This window comes from Argiope bruennichi, chromosome 6 (assembly GCF_947563725.1).
Source record: "Argiope bruennichi chromosome 6, qqArgBrue1.1, whole genome shotgun sequence".
In the NCBI taxonomy this organism is placed as follows: domain Eukaryota; kingdom Metazoa; phylum Arthropoda; class Arachnida; order Araneae; family Araneidae; genus Argiope; species Argiope bruennichi.
In genome coordinates this window covers 35,411,591-35,429,455 of record NC_079156.1, presented here as the reverse complement: position 1 = coordinate 35,429,455, position 17,865 = coordinate 35,411,591, and the positions used below count along the sequence as shown (strand labels likewise).

The 17,865-nt window shown below is 29.5% G+C and overlaps 1 protein-coding gene and 1 non-coding gene across 3 annotated transcripts in view; one reads left to right on the top strand and one right to left on the bottom strand.

Moving 5' to 3' along the window:
* Positions 1 to 255: 255 nt before the first annotated feature.
* On the bottom strand, positions 256 to 328 carry Trnar-ccg (transfer RNA arginine (anticodon CCG)). The gene has a single exon. It is a non-coding gene; the product is annotated as a tRNA-Arg (tRNA).
* A 15,230-nt stretch (positions 329 to 15,558) lies between these two features.
* Positions 15,559 to 17,865, top strand: part of LOC129972425 (uncharacterized) — a 38,071-nt gene continuing 35,764 nt past the window's right edge. For both annotated transcript variants that reach the window (XM_056086561.1, XM_056086562.1), the window contains exon 1: positions 15,559 to 15,916. The gene's annotated coding sequence lies outside the window, so the exon portion shown is untranslated. The remainder of the gene's footprint in view (positions 15,917 to 17,865) is intronic.

Sequence of the window (17,865 nt, the reverse complement as noted above, 5' to 3'; positions counted from 1 at the left end):
TCCATTCTACCAGAACGTAGTTACAAAATAAGATGCAAGTCCTTTGTGCAGTTGCATCCGCAATCATCGGTTCAGCCGACAGCCTCTTATCCATTAGGCCACAGGAGCGCGAACGAATTTCATTTCTTTCATTACACTATAGAATTTTAATTTCATATCAATTTTAAACAGCTATTTCACTACCAGGATTTGGTAAGATAGTTCACGAAAATTACTATTCATTCTGACAGAACATATTCTGCAAAAGAAACCGCACGCCCCTGATGGGACTTGAACCCACAATCTTCGGCTCCGGAGACCGACGCCTTATCCATTAGGCCACAGGAGCGCGAGTATGCGCTATTTCTTTTATTACGTCGTAGAATTTCACTTTACATAGCTATTTCACTACCAGGATTTGGCAAGACAGTTCACGAAATCTCACTCCATTTTGGCAAAATATAATTGTAAAAGAAGCTTGAAAGTAGCTGCATGCTCTTGGTGAGGTTTGAATCCAAAAAATGTCGCTTCCACAGAACGATACATTAATAACTGAATAACCGGCTGCCTCTATTTTTGAAATTACAATGTGGAATATCAATTATTTTTTAATCTTAGGGGAGCAGTTCTTTTGCCGGCATTCTGCAATGCGGTTCCCAGAAACCACGGTCAAGCTACAATGTGATGTTTATTTGATGATGTAGATGAGGCATAATAACTTGAGAAAATATTCCTGCTCAAAAATGATTTTAACATCGTTTCAAAGTCCAAAAGATAACCTTTTCAATGATGCCAATTTATTTGCTGTAAAATTCTTTAATATAAGAATATTTTTTTAGTATATTTCAAAACAATATTTTTGTTGCTGTAAATAAATTCAAATCGGTTATATTTATTATTTTATTGAATATTTAATAGCGTAATTTTCTTCCAAAGTTGAAGAAGGATTCTATTTAAAATCTATGTAGTTTTAGGGGACGAATAAAAATGTGAAATTACAATACCGCTAAATTTACTAAATTATTAAATTAAATACCGTAAATGAATTAGATATTTACGTTTTTTGTAACGCTATGATGTCATGGGACAGGTCTCCATTAGAAAAGTTCAAGTGCACAATAAACTGATCATACACAGGATATTCAAAATAACGCAGCTTTAATTTCCAACAATTTAGCCAAATAATGGGCACAAAATAATATGATTTAATGGAAATTAAATTTAATCAATATTTCCCGCTGGTCTCCAGAGACGACTGTGACAGCTAAATTAAAATTTCAAAGTCATTAATTTAATAAAACACTTCGTTTTAACTTTATGACAGTAACAAATGAATGTAAAAAATCTACTCTCTACATTCATCAAAACAAAAATAAAGCGAAAGAAGTTATCTTTCAAAAAAGTGTAAAAACTGTGCATAGCAACTTAAAGTATTTATTTGGAAACCGATTATATGTAAGATAATTAAATAGCACGACCATGGTGTCATGAACATGGAATTACGTTTAAACACTCAATAATCAATTTCTCTGCCGAACCAGCTTGTCAACAAAGGCGACTAATATGAAATAAAAGTTGGTGAAATCGAATGAATGTTGGTGAAGCTGATCACCTGCCTCTCATTGTTTTTCCCCTTAGAAAATGTACTGTGAAGATAGTGTTATACATATTTCTCCCAAAATATAAGAAATGGCGGGAAGAATAATTACGAAATTCGGATTAACGATTGTGTTTGAAATTACGTTCTTTGGCCTTAGCAGTTGTTTTAGACATATAGGTTTAATATTTTGTATAAAAATCTGAATTTTTCATAGCAATAATAAGAGCCAGCCTAACGTATATATCAAATTATTGTTCCAGTTGATTAAGGGTTAAATATCCAAGATGTGTTTCTTTTCACAATGTTACGAGGTGAAACTCCAAACGTGTTTAGGTTCTTAATTTTTTTTTAGCCTCTATACAGTCCCTCATGCTCAACCTCTTAAACAGCTGCGTTATGCAAATTTACTAAAAAAAGTGGGGGGTGGGACATTTCAGTTGATTCGAAATAGAATCAGAAGAACCAACTTACCAAGAAATATCATCCATTATCTCTCCGATAAGCATTGCTAAGTAAGAAATAACTCATTACGATTTATCAACATATAAAGTCAAGAACTACTATCAACACTTCAAAAAAAAAAGATAATGAATTTTCTTAATATCTCATTAAAATTGGAAGCTAGTTTAGATTTTTATTAAAAACTTCTTCCAATAAGAATTGATGAAAATCAAATCTCTTATATTTCTGTAACATAATGATGAATAAAGAAGGGAAATAAAATTTAAGGTTATTAAATGTTTGTGCAGTTGTAATGTTATCTGGGAAAATTGAACATCGATGACGTGCGGTTTCTATATACAGCGATTTATCTACTCAACTATCTGTGGTTTGTAACATGAAAATTTCTTGGAAAGTCACTGAATTCTAACTAAAACTTCGAAATCAGTGGGAAAGCTGGATGCTTGAAAAGTTGTAGAAAGCCTTTTTTACTTTCAAGAGATAAATTAATTCCCAAGATAAAGTTCCAAGATTTAGATAATGTTCCTAAGAGAATTAAAAAAAAAAAAAAATGTTGACTTGACTGTGGAAAAATAATGATTATGTCCCTTAAATATGCAAGACAAATGAACAGTATTTGCAATAACAAAGAAGAATAAGCCGTTTACTTTCTCTAATTTTTTAGAACAGCTTTTAATAACAAACTGTATAGTAAAAATTCTGCATAAAACAAAAATATCTTTACTGAGTTTGTTTTTTAAATTTTGAATGTGAGTAATATTTTCAAAATTAAAAAAAAAGAGATTTAAAATCTGGAATTATAAGAAATTGCTTTTTTTCTTCTAGATTCAAAATAAATTGAAATAATAAATAGATACTAGCATGCGAAACTAAAAGATGGAAGCTTTTTTTTTGATAACTTCAGAGGGAATCACTTGTTAGCAACAAAATTTATACACTATGGCTGTACTATTGTGTATCCAAATGTTATACAGAAATGAGATGTTGCAGACTTAAAGAGAACGGATAAAGACACAAAAACGGGGAGCATTAAAGAGAAAAAGATATTAATATAAAAATAACCTTGAAAAAACTTAAAGACCTTGAAAACCTAGTATGACTTTACTTAGCGATAATAGATGGTAGACACAAGTTTCGAAAGCTAAGAACGTTTATTGAACAGTTCTTGAAGCTATTCTTCAGTTAGTATTTGCTTTAGATATAATGTATTCGAAACTGATAAATCTGAAGAACTCTGCCATATTTGTCTGTTTTGCTTTGTTTGAGCGGATATTCGCTCAATTGTTTGTAAATTACGCGTATATCCATTGTGGAAAGCTCAGATTTTTTATCATGGATACGCCGGTGGATACGTAAGAGCAGAAAGTGAAGCATCTTAAATGCCTTAAATTGGACTGAAATTAGAAGAACACGCTGACATATTTCAATGATATTTTAAGTTTTCATTTCTCTTCCATAATATGAGCCTGGCATTATCATTTATGAAAATATGAAATTTATATAAAGACATTTAAGAATGAAACGAAATGAATTACGTAAATCGTGAAAATGAATTGCTTGCTAGTGATCGCCGGTAATAATATTTCTGCATAAATATGGTATTTAGTTTTTTTATTTACTACTAGCTGGCACCCGGCGCTGTCGCAGAAGAAATAATTTTGGAAATATCATTTGAAATTTGAAGTAGCTATCTTGTTTAATTAGGAATGATAGAAGGAATAGTATTTATTTTCTTGTCGACAATGACTACATTCATTGAATTGAATAATATATAAAAGAGAAGTATAAATAATATATTTTTTTTTACTTTAGATATAATAATTGTGCCATGCCTGTAACCTTCGCGCAAGTGCAAGCAATAGGTTGGCAAAGTTTTATCGTAATAGGATGAACGTCACGGCAGTATATTGTTACAAATCTGTAATTTTGCTATCCGGCACGGCGTGCTTAGCTTGGCGACCATTTGGCGACTTGGCGTTGAATTTGGCGAGTTTGGCGACTAAATGGGTAATACCAGAAAGTTCGAGAAGCTTCACGATCCATCCAGTAATAACCGAGATACACTCAGGTACGCCGTGATTGGTCTGAAGATCCTAGCCCCGCCTCCCGGAACTATAAAAGACGGGCACTCAGAAGCTGCAAGGAAATTGTTGTGTGTTTGGGAAGAAGAGTATGTATCGGCGGAAGTTATGTGTGTGAGTGGTCGGAGTCGCCGACAGGTAAAGAAACTGGAGGATTAGACAGCAAGCAAGCTGCTAAACTTACAATTAAATGCGCTGAGTAATTACAATTGAGTGGCGGTATTTGTTGTAGAAGAAAAAATTTTGTAACAATATAAAATACGAACAAACAAACATTCATTTTTATATGTTAGATAATGTTAGTCCACACGAGATTTCCAAGACTGACGAAACGATCTGTCTCTTGGCCATTACTGGGATGGAATCTGGTGCTTATTTGATTTCGTATCAAAAGTTCACAAACTGAGGGCTTGGATAAAATTTTAAATGCATAGGCATCATTCTACGCTTTGCAAAGATGTGATGCAGTCTTTAAATCTTTATCAAATCATATATCAGGAATTTTTTGTAACATCATATTTATTAGCAAATATTTTTTTTTACAATTTAATTTTATTTTTAGACCATATAATCATTTTTGGAAAACGTATATTGCTCTACGTTCTGGAAAATTTCAAACCCAAGGATGAGATGTTTCATAGTAATTTCAATTTCTAAACCAGCTGGAGGGGTCTCACCGAAACTTTCTCGTCTATGCACTCTCTAACAAATTTTTTTTTCCTCTCCCCCCCCCTCCCCATATAAAATTGTCTACCTTGGGTAAGGCGCGAATACCTTGCCTTAGTTTTACATTAGTGAACGAAATATACATCTTTCATGTGAATCTAACATATTTACTCTATCTATCATAAGAATATATATATTTTGGATACCTTTCTGCTGACTGATTGACAATAAGATCTGACGCTGAATTACAGTTGTAGTCACAAGGCAACATACCGAATTTCATTGACTTAGGTCATTGCATTTATATACATGCGAAAATACAGGGCGACAGATATTCAACTGTTTGATATATTTGGTTCAAAATTTGATAAAAATCAATTTTGAACAGAATTTGAATTCAGCCACTTGTATTTCAGATGATAAGTCGGAGTACCAAATTTTATCAATATAGTTCTTTACGTTTTGTAGTTATCGAGTTCATATGTATTCAAATAGCCATTATTAATACAGAAAATGATTGTTTGAGAATTACAATACTCTCTTTTTCTGTACCTCTTATAAGAGAAAGCAAAATTCAGAGTATTAAATTTGCTTGAGGGTTTTGAAATATATTTGAAATAAATGAATATTTTACTAATTTTTATTTTCAAATAAACAAATTTAATCAAATTCTTTCCATTTTTTAGTAATTGATTCACTTTCTTTGTCGTATCGATACATGTACTTCGAATTTCACAAAGCCTTTTCACGCATAAATATATCATAGCTAATTGGTAAAACCCCCGATATAATGCATTTATTTGTAATAAATAAAAGCATTAGCCTGAAATAATTATGTTTTTACATTTTATTATTTTATGTTGTCATTACTTATTAAATGTTTTAATGCGACGTCGATATAAATCTAGCCTACTGTTCTAAAATATTTATGTAATAAAATCATTTAAAACCATTCAGTGAATCCAAATCTAGACACTTTCCCTCGGTTTTGGTTAATTTCTACTATAATATAATGCAGTGAAGAAAACAAGAGATTTTGATGGCTTTCTTTTCCGAGGAATTAAATGGAATTTGATACCAAATACTTCATATCAAATTACAAATGTTCTATCTTGTTTACAAACATATAAAAAATTCCAAAAATGTGATTTTTTTGGATTTGGAGAGATACGTAACATGGAGTTTCGTCAAAAGAATTTTTTGAAGATTACAATACTTCCTCTCTGTATCTGTGAAATGAATGATTAAAATTTCATTTCCTGAATAATTCAGATTTTTATCGGATTTAAATTCGATTAACTTAAAACTGGTATATTTCTAAACATTTATGTGCAGATAAACAGTTTTGAAAAGAATTTTAAACTACGCTCTTTGAATATAAAAGGAAGACTCAAGTCTTCATTTCAAAATATTACTAATAAGTTGGTTTTTTGTTGTAGTTGTAGCTATCAAATCTTAAATTACTTTTTCCTATTAGTTGATTAGATTTTGATGTTATTTTTCTAAAGAAAGAATGTAATTAATTTTGTGTAACGAAGAAAATTTTATAAAGGATACAGTTACAAATTATAAACACCAAAACTTATTTTCCGATTCATTTAAATTGTTTCCAGGTAATTAAAATGAAATTTGTAGAAAATAATTAAGATAAATAACTTTTAAATTACGTTACAAAATTCATTTGAACCATTTCCATTTTTGTGAAGCACAAATTTCATACATTCATTTTGTGCATGTTAACTTTCGAACAGTACAAAGTTCACACAAAAAATACACTGATATAAAAGCGTTTCTTTAATGATTATTAATATTCTAAATTGCAGATTTGAATTTATAAATACTACATGACATAACATAATAAAAATAACATAATAATTCTAAAAATAATCATAATTATTAATTAGAATTATTATAATTATCCAAAAAAAATTTTAGGAAATTATTTCAATACTGATGAATTTCAATAAAACAAAAACAAAAAAAAAATCAAGAGTCGATATATAAACATATTATTTCCTCATTACTGAATTTAGTAAAATTACATCATCAGGCACAGTGTGTTTCTAAGCAACACTACAGGCGTCATTTCACTGCTTTGGCCGTTATTTTTCGTAAGATAAAGGTTAATTTATATAAAAGTCGTGAAGAAAACCCTCACGTCGTGTTTATATTAAAGCAGCTGTGAGTCATTCAGAAGGTAGATTTATGGAGAAGTCTATTATGTATCGAAAAGACATGGCTTTATGGTGTATGTTTAATTTTATAGAGGATAAATTTAGATGTTTTCTTAGAAATTATACGACTGGATTCGTAGACTTAAATTTAAGTGTGGGCAATGATGTACCTAAATTTCATCATGTGGGGTCGACGATCTGCAGAATTATTAATTTAGACACAGCGGGAAAGAATCGAGGAAGGATGATATTTATAAAAATTTAGGAGTGTTCTCTTTACTGTTTCTAGCATATATCCGCATAAAGGTTATCATGAAATCAAAATCATTTTCTCTAGTGTTCCATGCAGTTATCGCTCTCAATCGGCATAAATAGAAAAAAATTATTATAAAAGTATCTAAATTATTATGTTTCAATAATAAATAGCTACTACTACTGCTGTTTTAGAATGTCAGAATGCTGATGATTTGTATAAAAAGTAATTTTTGGAACAGCATTTGTAACATGTTTAAAAAGATTAATTTAAGTAATATAATTCAGAGATAGTCCAAATTATTAACAATTTATCCAGAATCGAAAAATTTTCTTATTTATTCTAGTTTTTCTAGAATAATCTTATCTGGAGTTATACCATTTATGGGGATGAGAAACAACCAGAATTTTGATTAGTTCTCACCACTCTGGTGGGTAATAATGGTGCGGATTTCAGTTATTAACTCTTTAGCCGATAGCTAGCCGTCCTTATACGGGAAAGGCTATACTGTAGCTGGTGATGGCCATTAGGACAAATCCGTAATTTCTGTCTCATTGTTATCTCATGGTTTGAATTCATCAATCTCCGTATATATTCGAGAATGCCGAATCAACTCTTTTTCACTTATTTGTTTCGATTCTGAATAAAAGATCTCTCATTCCCAGATTCTCAAATTTTTGTTATTATTACTAAAGCTTTCAGAAGATAGTACTCTGACTTTTTCCGTATATAATATATACATATCATAATGGTTGTCAAGGTCTGTTGGGTTATAGAAATTTTAGAATTCTAAAATTCTTCATAAGTGGTCATTACTATTACTGGGGAAAAGTGTCATTTAATTTTATAGTTACATAATAAATATACCATAAAATCTATTACAATCTTAAGAATTAACTGAGTCTTGGTTAATTGAGGAAAAAATAAAAGGAAGCAAAGAGCATTAAAATACACGAAGAGAATTAATATTTTACATTGCATTTAAATAAGATATAATCGCAAACCTATTGTGAAATAAAATAAAAATCAGCTTTTTCTCTTGTACTTTCTATCATGGCTTGAAATCTCTTAGTGAAATTGGAAAATTGATGAGTAAAGGATAGGTTTTATCCATTTGATCGGAAAAGTGAAAAAAGAATTTCCGCTCTAGTTAAAAGAGGGAAATAGTGGAAATATTAGAGATACAAAATAACATCTGGTATTGCCCATTAAAAATTTCTTCCTGTTTATACTCATCTTTCCGGTGCGGAAGGTTGTATTTCACAGTTACAATGCATTGTAGCAAGAATGTTTTACTTCTGCATTTGTTAACAATTTTTATCTCGGGGGGGAATTTTTTTAAAAAATCATTTTTTTTCCTTTTTTGGCTACCAAGTTGCGTTTTATTAATTACAAATTTGTTCTAATTTTTTTTTCTATTAACAATACGATTTCTCAAGCTATTAAAAATATTTTATTAGTATTAAAATGAATGGAAAGAGATGCTAAAACACTTTGAAATAAAATAAATAGCTGTCTTCGACGACCATTATATTATTAGTATTAGTGATCTAAGTAGTTGTATTAATTTAAAATGTTAACCAAACTTAGATGAACTACATTTTATGACACAAAATAAAAGTATTGCTTAAATTATAATTGCCGAACAAACCTAGATCATTTTAAATGGTTAAATATGCTCACAAATTAGTGAAATTAATTGGAGAAATTAATCCGATTTGTTGAAACTGTGGACTGTTTAAGGTATTATTTTGCAATTTCTCTTGAAATTTGAGGATGCAGTTCGAAGGCCCCAATTGATGACATATCTAAATATTATAAAGTTTCAAATAAAATGAAAGTGGGCGAAATCGAACCAATGGTTGAAACTGAGGAACTGGTTCTATGAATTTTATTAATTATTTTAAATGTATAGATTGGCGAAATCAGATCAGATACTAAGAATGGGGCTCTGCCAAAGACTTATTCCTCGATTCAATAGAAGTTTTAGGACGGTAGAGGTAGAGAACCAATGTTGATGTATCTATGGAACTAGAGCGTTTATATGAAACACAGATTGGAGAAATTGAGCCAACGTTTAGAGCCGTGGGACTACTTTTTTTAATTATTTTAATGTATATAGATATTATCTTATACCGAAAAACATACTAATTGCAGTATGATTTCAAAGATATTTATACTGCCTTGCTATTTTCCATAAGGAGGATAAATGAGTAATCTTACAACTGTAGGACTATTCTGGTCATTAAAAAAAATATTTTCAGGGTAATTTAATAGTGTGCTTTTATTTAATTTACAAGGACCACTGACAAATTCAAGTAAAAACCCAATTGAGATCAACTTGCATTATTTTATATATTTTTTCCTTTTTTCAAATTTCTTTGTAGATCAGGGCTGTTGAATTGTTTTCCTTATTGATTGCTGCTACTTGATGATTCCCAAATCCTCTTTCTTGGCATACTGTAATGTATCGGAGTATTTAGATTGTTATAAAAGTTATGTAATTTTTTTGCCATTTCATGTATATATAATTAAATTTAAAATACAACCTTAAAAATTATCAGAATGTATAGACCAGATACTGAAATAAGTTCTTTTGAAGATGACACACAATTCAGTACTTTGTTATTTCAGTTTGTTATAATACCTGTTATTTAAAAACTACTTTCAGAGAGATTAAATCGAAATCATCGATGTGCGATAGGGTTCAGAAATTCTTGAATTCATATTCCTGATGTCCGGACATTGCTATCATTTTGAGAAAGAGAGATAACGATATTTAAGTATCAACAAATATGGAAGGGCTTTTAAAACATTTATATTTTTATATCCTCATCATTTACACATTGATCATTAATATTGCAGAGATGCGAATACTAAATTGTAACAATTTTTTTTCTTCTTCTTATATATCGTGCTTAATACACTTTTCTTTTTTCTATGTACTCATTTATTAGCAGAGAAAAGTGTATTAAGCTCAATATATAAGAAGAAGAAAAAAAATTAAGAGATTGAGGGTGGCATCTCTGCTAATAATAATGATGAATGCGTGTGTGTGTGTGTTGGCACTCTATAAGTCAGTCCTTTTGACTTTAAGTTACTACATTTAGCGCACATATACTATGGATACTAGAGTGCGCAAATCGGAGAGATGTTTTTAAAATTTAATTCGAATTTGCATTCATTTAAAATTCTGCGAAATTTTCGCATTTTTCTATTTTATTTTCGAAAATACAGCACTTTAAAAATGTTTTTTAATTTAAACTTTAAGAATTTAACTTTTCAATGGTGCTAATTTTTTGCTTATAATATTTTTACTATTTAATATTTTAAGAGTATTTACAGGAGTGGATTATGTTGTTGAAGTGAAACTAAAATCATTTTCATTTTTGTTACTAATTCTTCATACTGGGTTTTTTTCTTTCATTTTTGATGATAAAGATATGAAGATTCAGTTTATTTTTCAGTGTTAGATGGATTTCAATACAAGACTGCTTTCAATAAAATTGTGGAAACTTTGTTGTGCAAATACAATTAAGATTTAACTTCAGAATCAAGCAATGGTGAAATTTTTAAGGTAAGTTAATTTTTAAAATTTACTACTGCTCTGTTTGATATAATTAGATGTATAAAGATATTGAGAGAAAATTAGGGAATGAACAAAAAATTTAAGCGTCGGACAAAGAACAGAAACGTCTAATGCATTAAAAGTTGAGTATGAAAAATTTTCTATCAAAAGTTTAAGCTTAACATATCTTGCTGGGGAAGCCATTAATGCCAAGTTATACAAAATATTTAATTGAAAATTTCAGCAAACGTTAATCCCGGAGAACCAATTGGTCACCAAAGGCGTAAAACTAATACAAAATCAATCAGAATATTGTGAAGCAAATGTTGAAATAAGCTATTATACACCTTTACATAAAAGAAAATTAAAAAAAAAAACCTTAAGTAATTTCAATTTTAAAACCTAGCTTTTAAAAATATTCAGTATTATTGAATCATAGAATTCGAGAGATTTATGTTATTTAAAACTTGAGCAGAAGTTTTTTTCGTAAGCAAAATCCGGTAAAAATTTTAAATAAACATAATTCGCCGTTGTATCAGCTTAGCGTCATAAAATATCTTTTAGACCAGAAATATAATTGGCCATTTAATGGCTTAGAATGTTAGAGTTTATTTGGCAACTGTTGTTCGAACTGATTAGATTTTTACGTCAGCATGCTTGCAAATTAAAGAGATCTTAATTCATTACTTGTAAAAATCACCATAAATTTAATCATTTTTAAAATTAAAAGTTACAGATATTTCACATTTATTTCGGAAATTTGATGATACCGCTAATCTGAACACCAAAAAAAAAATCAGCGTCAGCTGAGATTATTAGTTAATAGCTGGAAATATATAAATTATTTTAAAAAAATCATTTATCAGCTTCCTTTGACATCGTCATTTTTCGCCGTTTCAATTCTATATAAAAGCATTAGAATTCATATGAAAGTACTAGCCATTGTTATCATGCGAGTGGATACTTTAAGCTGCAAATAGAGTTTTATATCCGGTAGTTCAGTTAACTACCCGTCTATGCTCTTTTGTTAATAAAATCATATAAAACTCATTAATAGAAAAGTGCCATTTAAAACGAAAAAATAAAAACTCGATTTGGAATTTAAAAACTCAAATAATAATGAATACAAATTGGATAATTTTAAAAACTAAATGATAATAAAAACTAACAAATTAGATGATGTAAGTAAGTTACAAAGACCAAACAATAAAGAATCTTCACGGATTAAAATAATGCTTAACATTTTGTTATCTATTCAGTGTATGAAAATTGCAATTAGATTAAAGCGAAAGTGAAAATTCGATTTTATACGGTTTATTTTCAATTTAATTAAACTGATTGTGAAAAATTTTGATACAAGCACATTTTCTATCAAAATTCAACAAATCTTTTTATTAATGCTGCCTTTGCGAGAAAATTATACCACTTTGATTGGACATAAACGTGAAGAATGAAAGTGTTAATGGTTGAAAGAAACCTCTTATCTGATAAATAAAAGAAGTTTCAGTGTAAGTTTTATACGTCAGTTGTATAAACAGTGATTCTTTTTTAATGGAAACTTAAGGTTTATGTTAGCATTATCATTACGTTGACATCACACCAAGTCCAAGGGAAATGAAAAAAATTTTTCCCCTCATGAATTTAGAAACAAAATAAAATACAAGGCCTCAGCAGATGTAGTTAATCAAACTATTCTTTTCTTTCTATTTGGCTTGTTGGTTTGGTAGTAAGGTTTTAGATTCAATACAAGGGTTTTCCAGTTTAGCATCCCATATGAAAGATTTATCGTGTGCAAGGGCATGGTGCACGTTAAATCTGACCTCGAAGATCAAACTATCTCTCTTTGATGCATAGCGGAAATCTGGGTTAGAGATGTCGGCTCAGGTGTCGTCTACATCACCGATGATTCAAAATTGCAAGATCCATCCCTAAAAGTCTCGAAAATGTTCTCGAAGTGCAGCTGAATAGGCCTTCGAGTGGTTAATTTAATCACAAGCAAAATTGCATCAACATACGGAAATTTCAATCTTATTTAATTCCCTGAATTTAAGAACCTAAATATTAAATGAATTAAAAACAAAGATACATATTTTTATCTCATTATCATTGCATTTTATTTATTTGATAACCGGCTTTGGCGATCATGTGGCGAAACATTTCAATTAAATGTTTCGTGTTATATTTCTTAATGGCTTTCTTAGCAAAATATTTTTAAACCTCAAATTTTGATGGACATATAATTCATACTATTTTGGAAGCTGTTATAAAATTCTGCTCATTGAGCTATCCAATTACTTAATTTTATGTATGTATCTTTACACATCCATTTATATCACAGTAAAGATCAGCAGTACTTAAAAATGGGCGAAATTATAATTATAAGATTTTTGTATTTGCTTATTTCTGAAGTTAAATTTTAATTGTAAGTGCAATAAAATTTCAAACATTTTATTAGAACGTATCGTATACTAAAACCGATTCAGGTAAAAAAATATAGCCGAATCTTCAAATCTTGATCATCAATAATGGAAAAACAACACCAACATGTAGCATTACAACAACAACGAATGATTTTAGTTTAGTCTCGATATAAATTATGTTTAAAATATACTTTAAAAATAAAAATAAAATTATATGGCAAAACACTAGTATTATCGAAAAAAAAACATATTTTTGAATTTTAAGACGTTATAAAAATCCCTTTTCTATTGTTATATTTACAGAAGTATCGACTAAAAAAATCACATTTTTAACATTAATTTTTAATTAATTAAAATTTTAATTAAATTTTCAAACAATTAATTGAAATTTCACCCTCTCCCCTCCCGCTTTGAGGTGTGCATTTCCATCCACCAAAGCATATATATGCCCAATTTGATAATTCTAAGCCAAAAGGTCCGGGCTGTAGAACGACAAGCTTCAAAGATTGATTCAACCACTAATTCATTGGTTCTCAAAATGTGCACATCGACGCCTTGCGGATTCTCTATTTCATAGGGGCACTGCGATGTATTATCAAATTTTTATAATTTTATTTGCACATTTAATTCTTTGCCATTGATTCAGTTGAGTAATGCAGGCAAATAAATAAATGGGTTGCACAAATTCTACTGCATTCAAATACTTTGTTTATAAATGGACAAAATTATCTACGACAACAATTTGCAAATTATGATAACAGCTAGTTCAGATTTCGAATTCCCAACGAAAGTTTTTCAACCAACAAAAATTTTATTTCTAAATTCTTCACAAGACACAAGATCAGGTTTCTAGAATCGGTTTGTAATACGTTCTCCCACTCTGCAAGAAATCAAGTAGAAACTTTTTTTTTTCAGTATCCACTAAGTTTTAGTTGTTAATAAAAGATATATACTTCCAAATGTCGATATTCGGAGAATTTAAATTATATTTGCTGTTATTTATTTGCGCGAAGCTGGGTTTTTGGAAAATATTTTGATAAAATCAAAATATTGCTAGAAAATCAGTAAGAAAAGTGGTGATACAAAAGCAACTGAATCCAATTTAATTCCAATATTTGAGAAAATGTGCCTTGTTTAAGACCTTCACGCATCCTACTGATTATTATATTTATTTAAATATGTTTTATACATTATTTAATTTAAAAAGCGGTTTATTTATTTTTACGTAACTCATATAAAAATTATGTTACAAAAATTATTTGTCAAGAATTTTCTATGGGAAAGTTAAGAAAAATTCTATTCAGGAAATTTTAATTTCTATTAAGACTTTCATTTCCCGAAACTAATAGAAACTAAATCTCAGTTTATATTTCTGTTAGGATTCCAATTAGATTCTATTTAGAAAAGTACCCATAGTCGAAAAGTGTTAGAAAATAAGGATCTAATCAAATAAATTTTCACACCATTTCTTACTTTTTATTTATTTAAAGAGAAATTATTGTAATTGTCAAAAATTCGAACTCGATATTTCGTCGAATCTCTCCATTTCTAACCTCCCTGATGCCCCCCCCCCCTTTTTGGAATTATGTCCGTCAGTCTACTATGAACACGATAATAAAAAAATGCTTTTAACTAGTCGGATGAAATTTGATATACGATATTTGCAACTAATTTGTAGATCTTTATTACAATATAGACAAAATTCATTCGTGGGAAATTCGTCTATCTATTCGAGTATAAGTGAACACGATAAATTCAAAATTCAAAATGATAAATGAATAAAATATAGCGCATAATTTTAACATCTAAAGGGAAAGACTGTATCAAATTTTTAACCAAGTCCCTCGAGCAATTGAGCATTTGTCGGTTTGTATATTTACATGCATACAAACGCGATGACTTAATGATTTAATACGACATCCTGCCAGAAAAATAATTCGACATCAAATTTTAGTTTGAATCAATTGAAAATAAAGCTTCCTTCCACAATGCATACTCCTGTTTTTTTTCACTCTATTGTGAAACACAAGACGCTCATGTGCGGGTCTCTTAAAGATCTGAGCTAATGACGTTCAAGGCTTTGCATAACATGTAATGTTTTCATGTAATGGAGACTTTCGTTTACTCCCTTTATTAGAGAATGAACAAGAAAGATCCGGGGAGATCATTTTTTTCGCTATTTTTTTAGTAGATTCCTGTCCCTGTTTTCCAGCAAGACATGAGTTACTAACTACCGCAAATAAGTACTTTTATCTCTGTCGCCAAAACGAGCATTTCGCGCCAAAATCTGGCAGCCATATCGTTTAGTTTTCTCGTAAGGCGAGAGATGTCAGAGAGACGGAAATCTGCCGGCAATCTTCTAGGAGACATCGAGGGCGACAATTCGGTGATGCACCGCGATAATATCAAAGTAGTTTGGACCGCAGGTTCAGATGACAGCGGATAAAAAAAAGACTTTTTTTTTTTCTTTTTTATCGGAAAGGAGACCGCTTGATTGTTTTCGACATCCTCTTTTATAGTATGGCGAAATTAATGTAACTTTTTCTTTTACTGCCTTGATTGAGAGAAAAACGCATTGTTTATTTGTGGAGTTTCTGAAAGAAAAGTAGAAGAAATAAAAAATGACTCAGTTGTGGATTCGGATCCATTATGTGTTTTCTACCAGCTCTTGGAAATTCTTTAACAGTTCGAAGATGGAAAATCGTCACACAAAGTAAGTTTTGACGAGTTGATTTTCAAATATAGCTATTTATTTTAATTTGCAAAATTTTCCGTTTTGCTTTATTCTTTTCAATGTGAACGAAAGTTCGGCTCATTAGGAATATGAAAAAAAATCTTCTTTGTTTAATATTATTTTTAAAAGTTTAATACATGCTTAAATTTTATTATTTAAAATCAAGAAACTTTAAATTTTGGGGAAAAAAGAAGTTATATTTCGAAGTAAGTTGATGGTTTAAATGACCTGCCTTTTTTGTTTTAAACTTATCTATCATATTTGTGGTACAGTTTTTAATTTGCCCAAACTGATATTTTCATTCCTTTGTATGTTGATTTATTGATGCAAAAAAATGCAATGATCGCATTTGTATAGCTTTATTAAAAAACAAACAAACATGGGCTTTTAGCAGAAAACGAAACTTGAATATATTGTTTGTATAAAATAGTGTGGAAAAAATGCGCTGTTAAATCAAACGTACGAAAGAATCATATGAAGTTCTCAGGGGCGGTTCCAGTACATTTATTGTCAAATCAATGTGTATTGTTACGATCAGCAAGAGCTAACGAAATGATGTTGCCAGAAGTGTTCATTTAAAACGACATTATTATACAGATGATATTATAATCTTAAATAATCATTTAATAACAGTAATAGATAGAGAGTATAAAGTGTTCATAGTATTGAATAAAATGCTTTATAATCAACCCTCTTATAAATTGATATTAGAGGGTTAATCGAATTATATCGGAAGCCATACACAAAGGAGGCATGACAGGTAACGTTTTGTTACTACTTTCGCATTATTAAGAATTTTAACTGTTCTCGCATCGTGTATTATGAGAATCATATCATATTTCCAGGCTGTAAATGGGAAAATTATTACGGCCTTTCTGTTGCATAAAGTTGAAACCATATTAGAATTATATGTCGTTACAAATGCATTGAAAATATATAAACATTTTTTTCCGTAAATCCTTTTAAAGAATGGGAACAAACTCTTGCATAGATGAATGCGAAATCGAATATTGTCAGCTTTTGTACGAAATAAGCAGGAATGCTTAATTTATCGACATGATATTAAGTTCAAAAATTAATTAATAAGTTAAAAGTAAATTAAATATCAAGTCCAATAATAGTTGAAAGAAATGCTTTATTTACTATAATTGATCACCTAGTAAAACAAGCATTAGTAATGAAAAAACAAGACATCGTTTCCATTTTCATTCTATAAAATAACACTTCCTTAACTAATGATAAATGTTATACCGTATCATCCGATGTTGCTAAATATATCATTATTTTAAGTATTAGCTGAATAAGCAGAATATTAATTATTTAATAATATTTACTTAATATCTAAACTCATTAAATACTTGTTTAAAGATATAAGTTAAAATATGTTATTTAATATTTTCTTAATATCTTAGCTCATTAAATAATTGTTAAACATACAAATTAAAATGCGTTATTTAATAATATTTTATTAATACCTAAACTCATCAAATAAATGTTTAAACATATTATTTCACCGTCACAGTACATTGTTGAAAACATTTCATGTCTTTTGGCTCATTTTTTTAGAAGCACTAGGATTCAAACAAACATAATAAATAAGCGGAAATTATTTTTTATTCAAAAATGTAATGATACACATAGTTGCGTAGGAAATACGAGATGTGAAGGAACTTAATGGAAAGGGGGTGGAAAAGAATTTTTTCTTCTTTTTTCCCGGTTTCTCACGATTAATATACATACTTTTTTTTCTTTTCAATTTATTTAAAAAAAACATTCAACGTTTTAGGATTATGAAAACATTCTATATTTCTAAAAAGCGTATTCGATGAACAATATTTCAACTGACATAAATAAAATTAAATAGGAGATTATTCTTTGGAATTTTAGACTACGAAACAATGACGAATGAACTCAGCTCAATATATTAA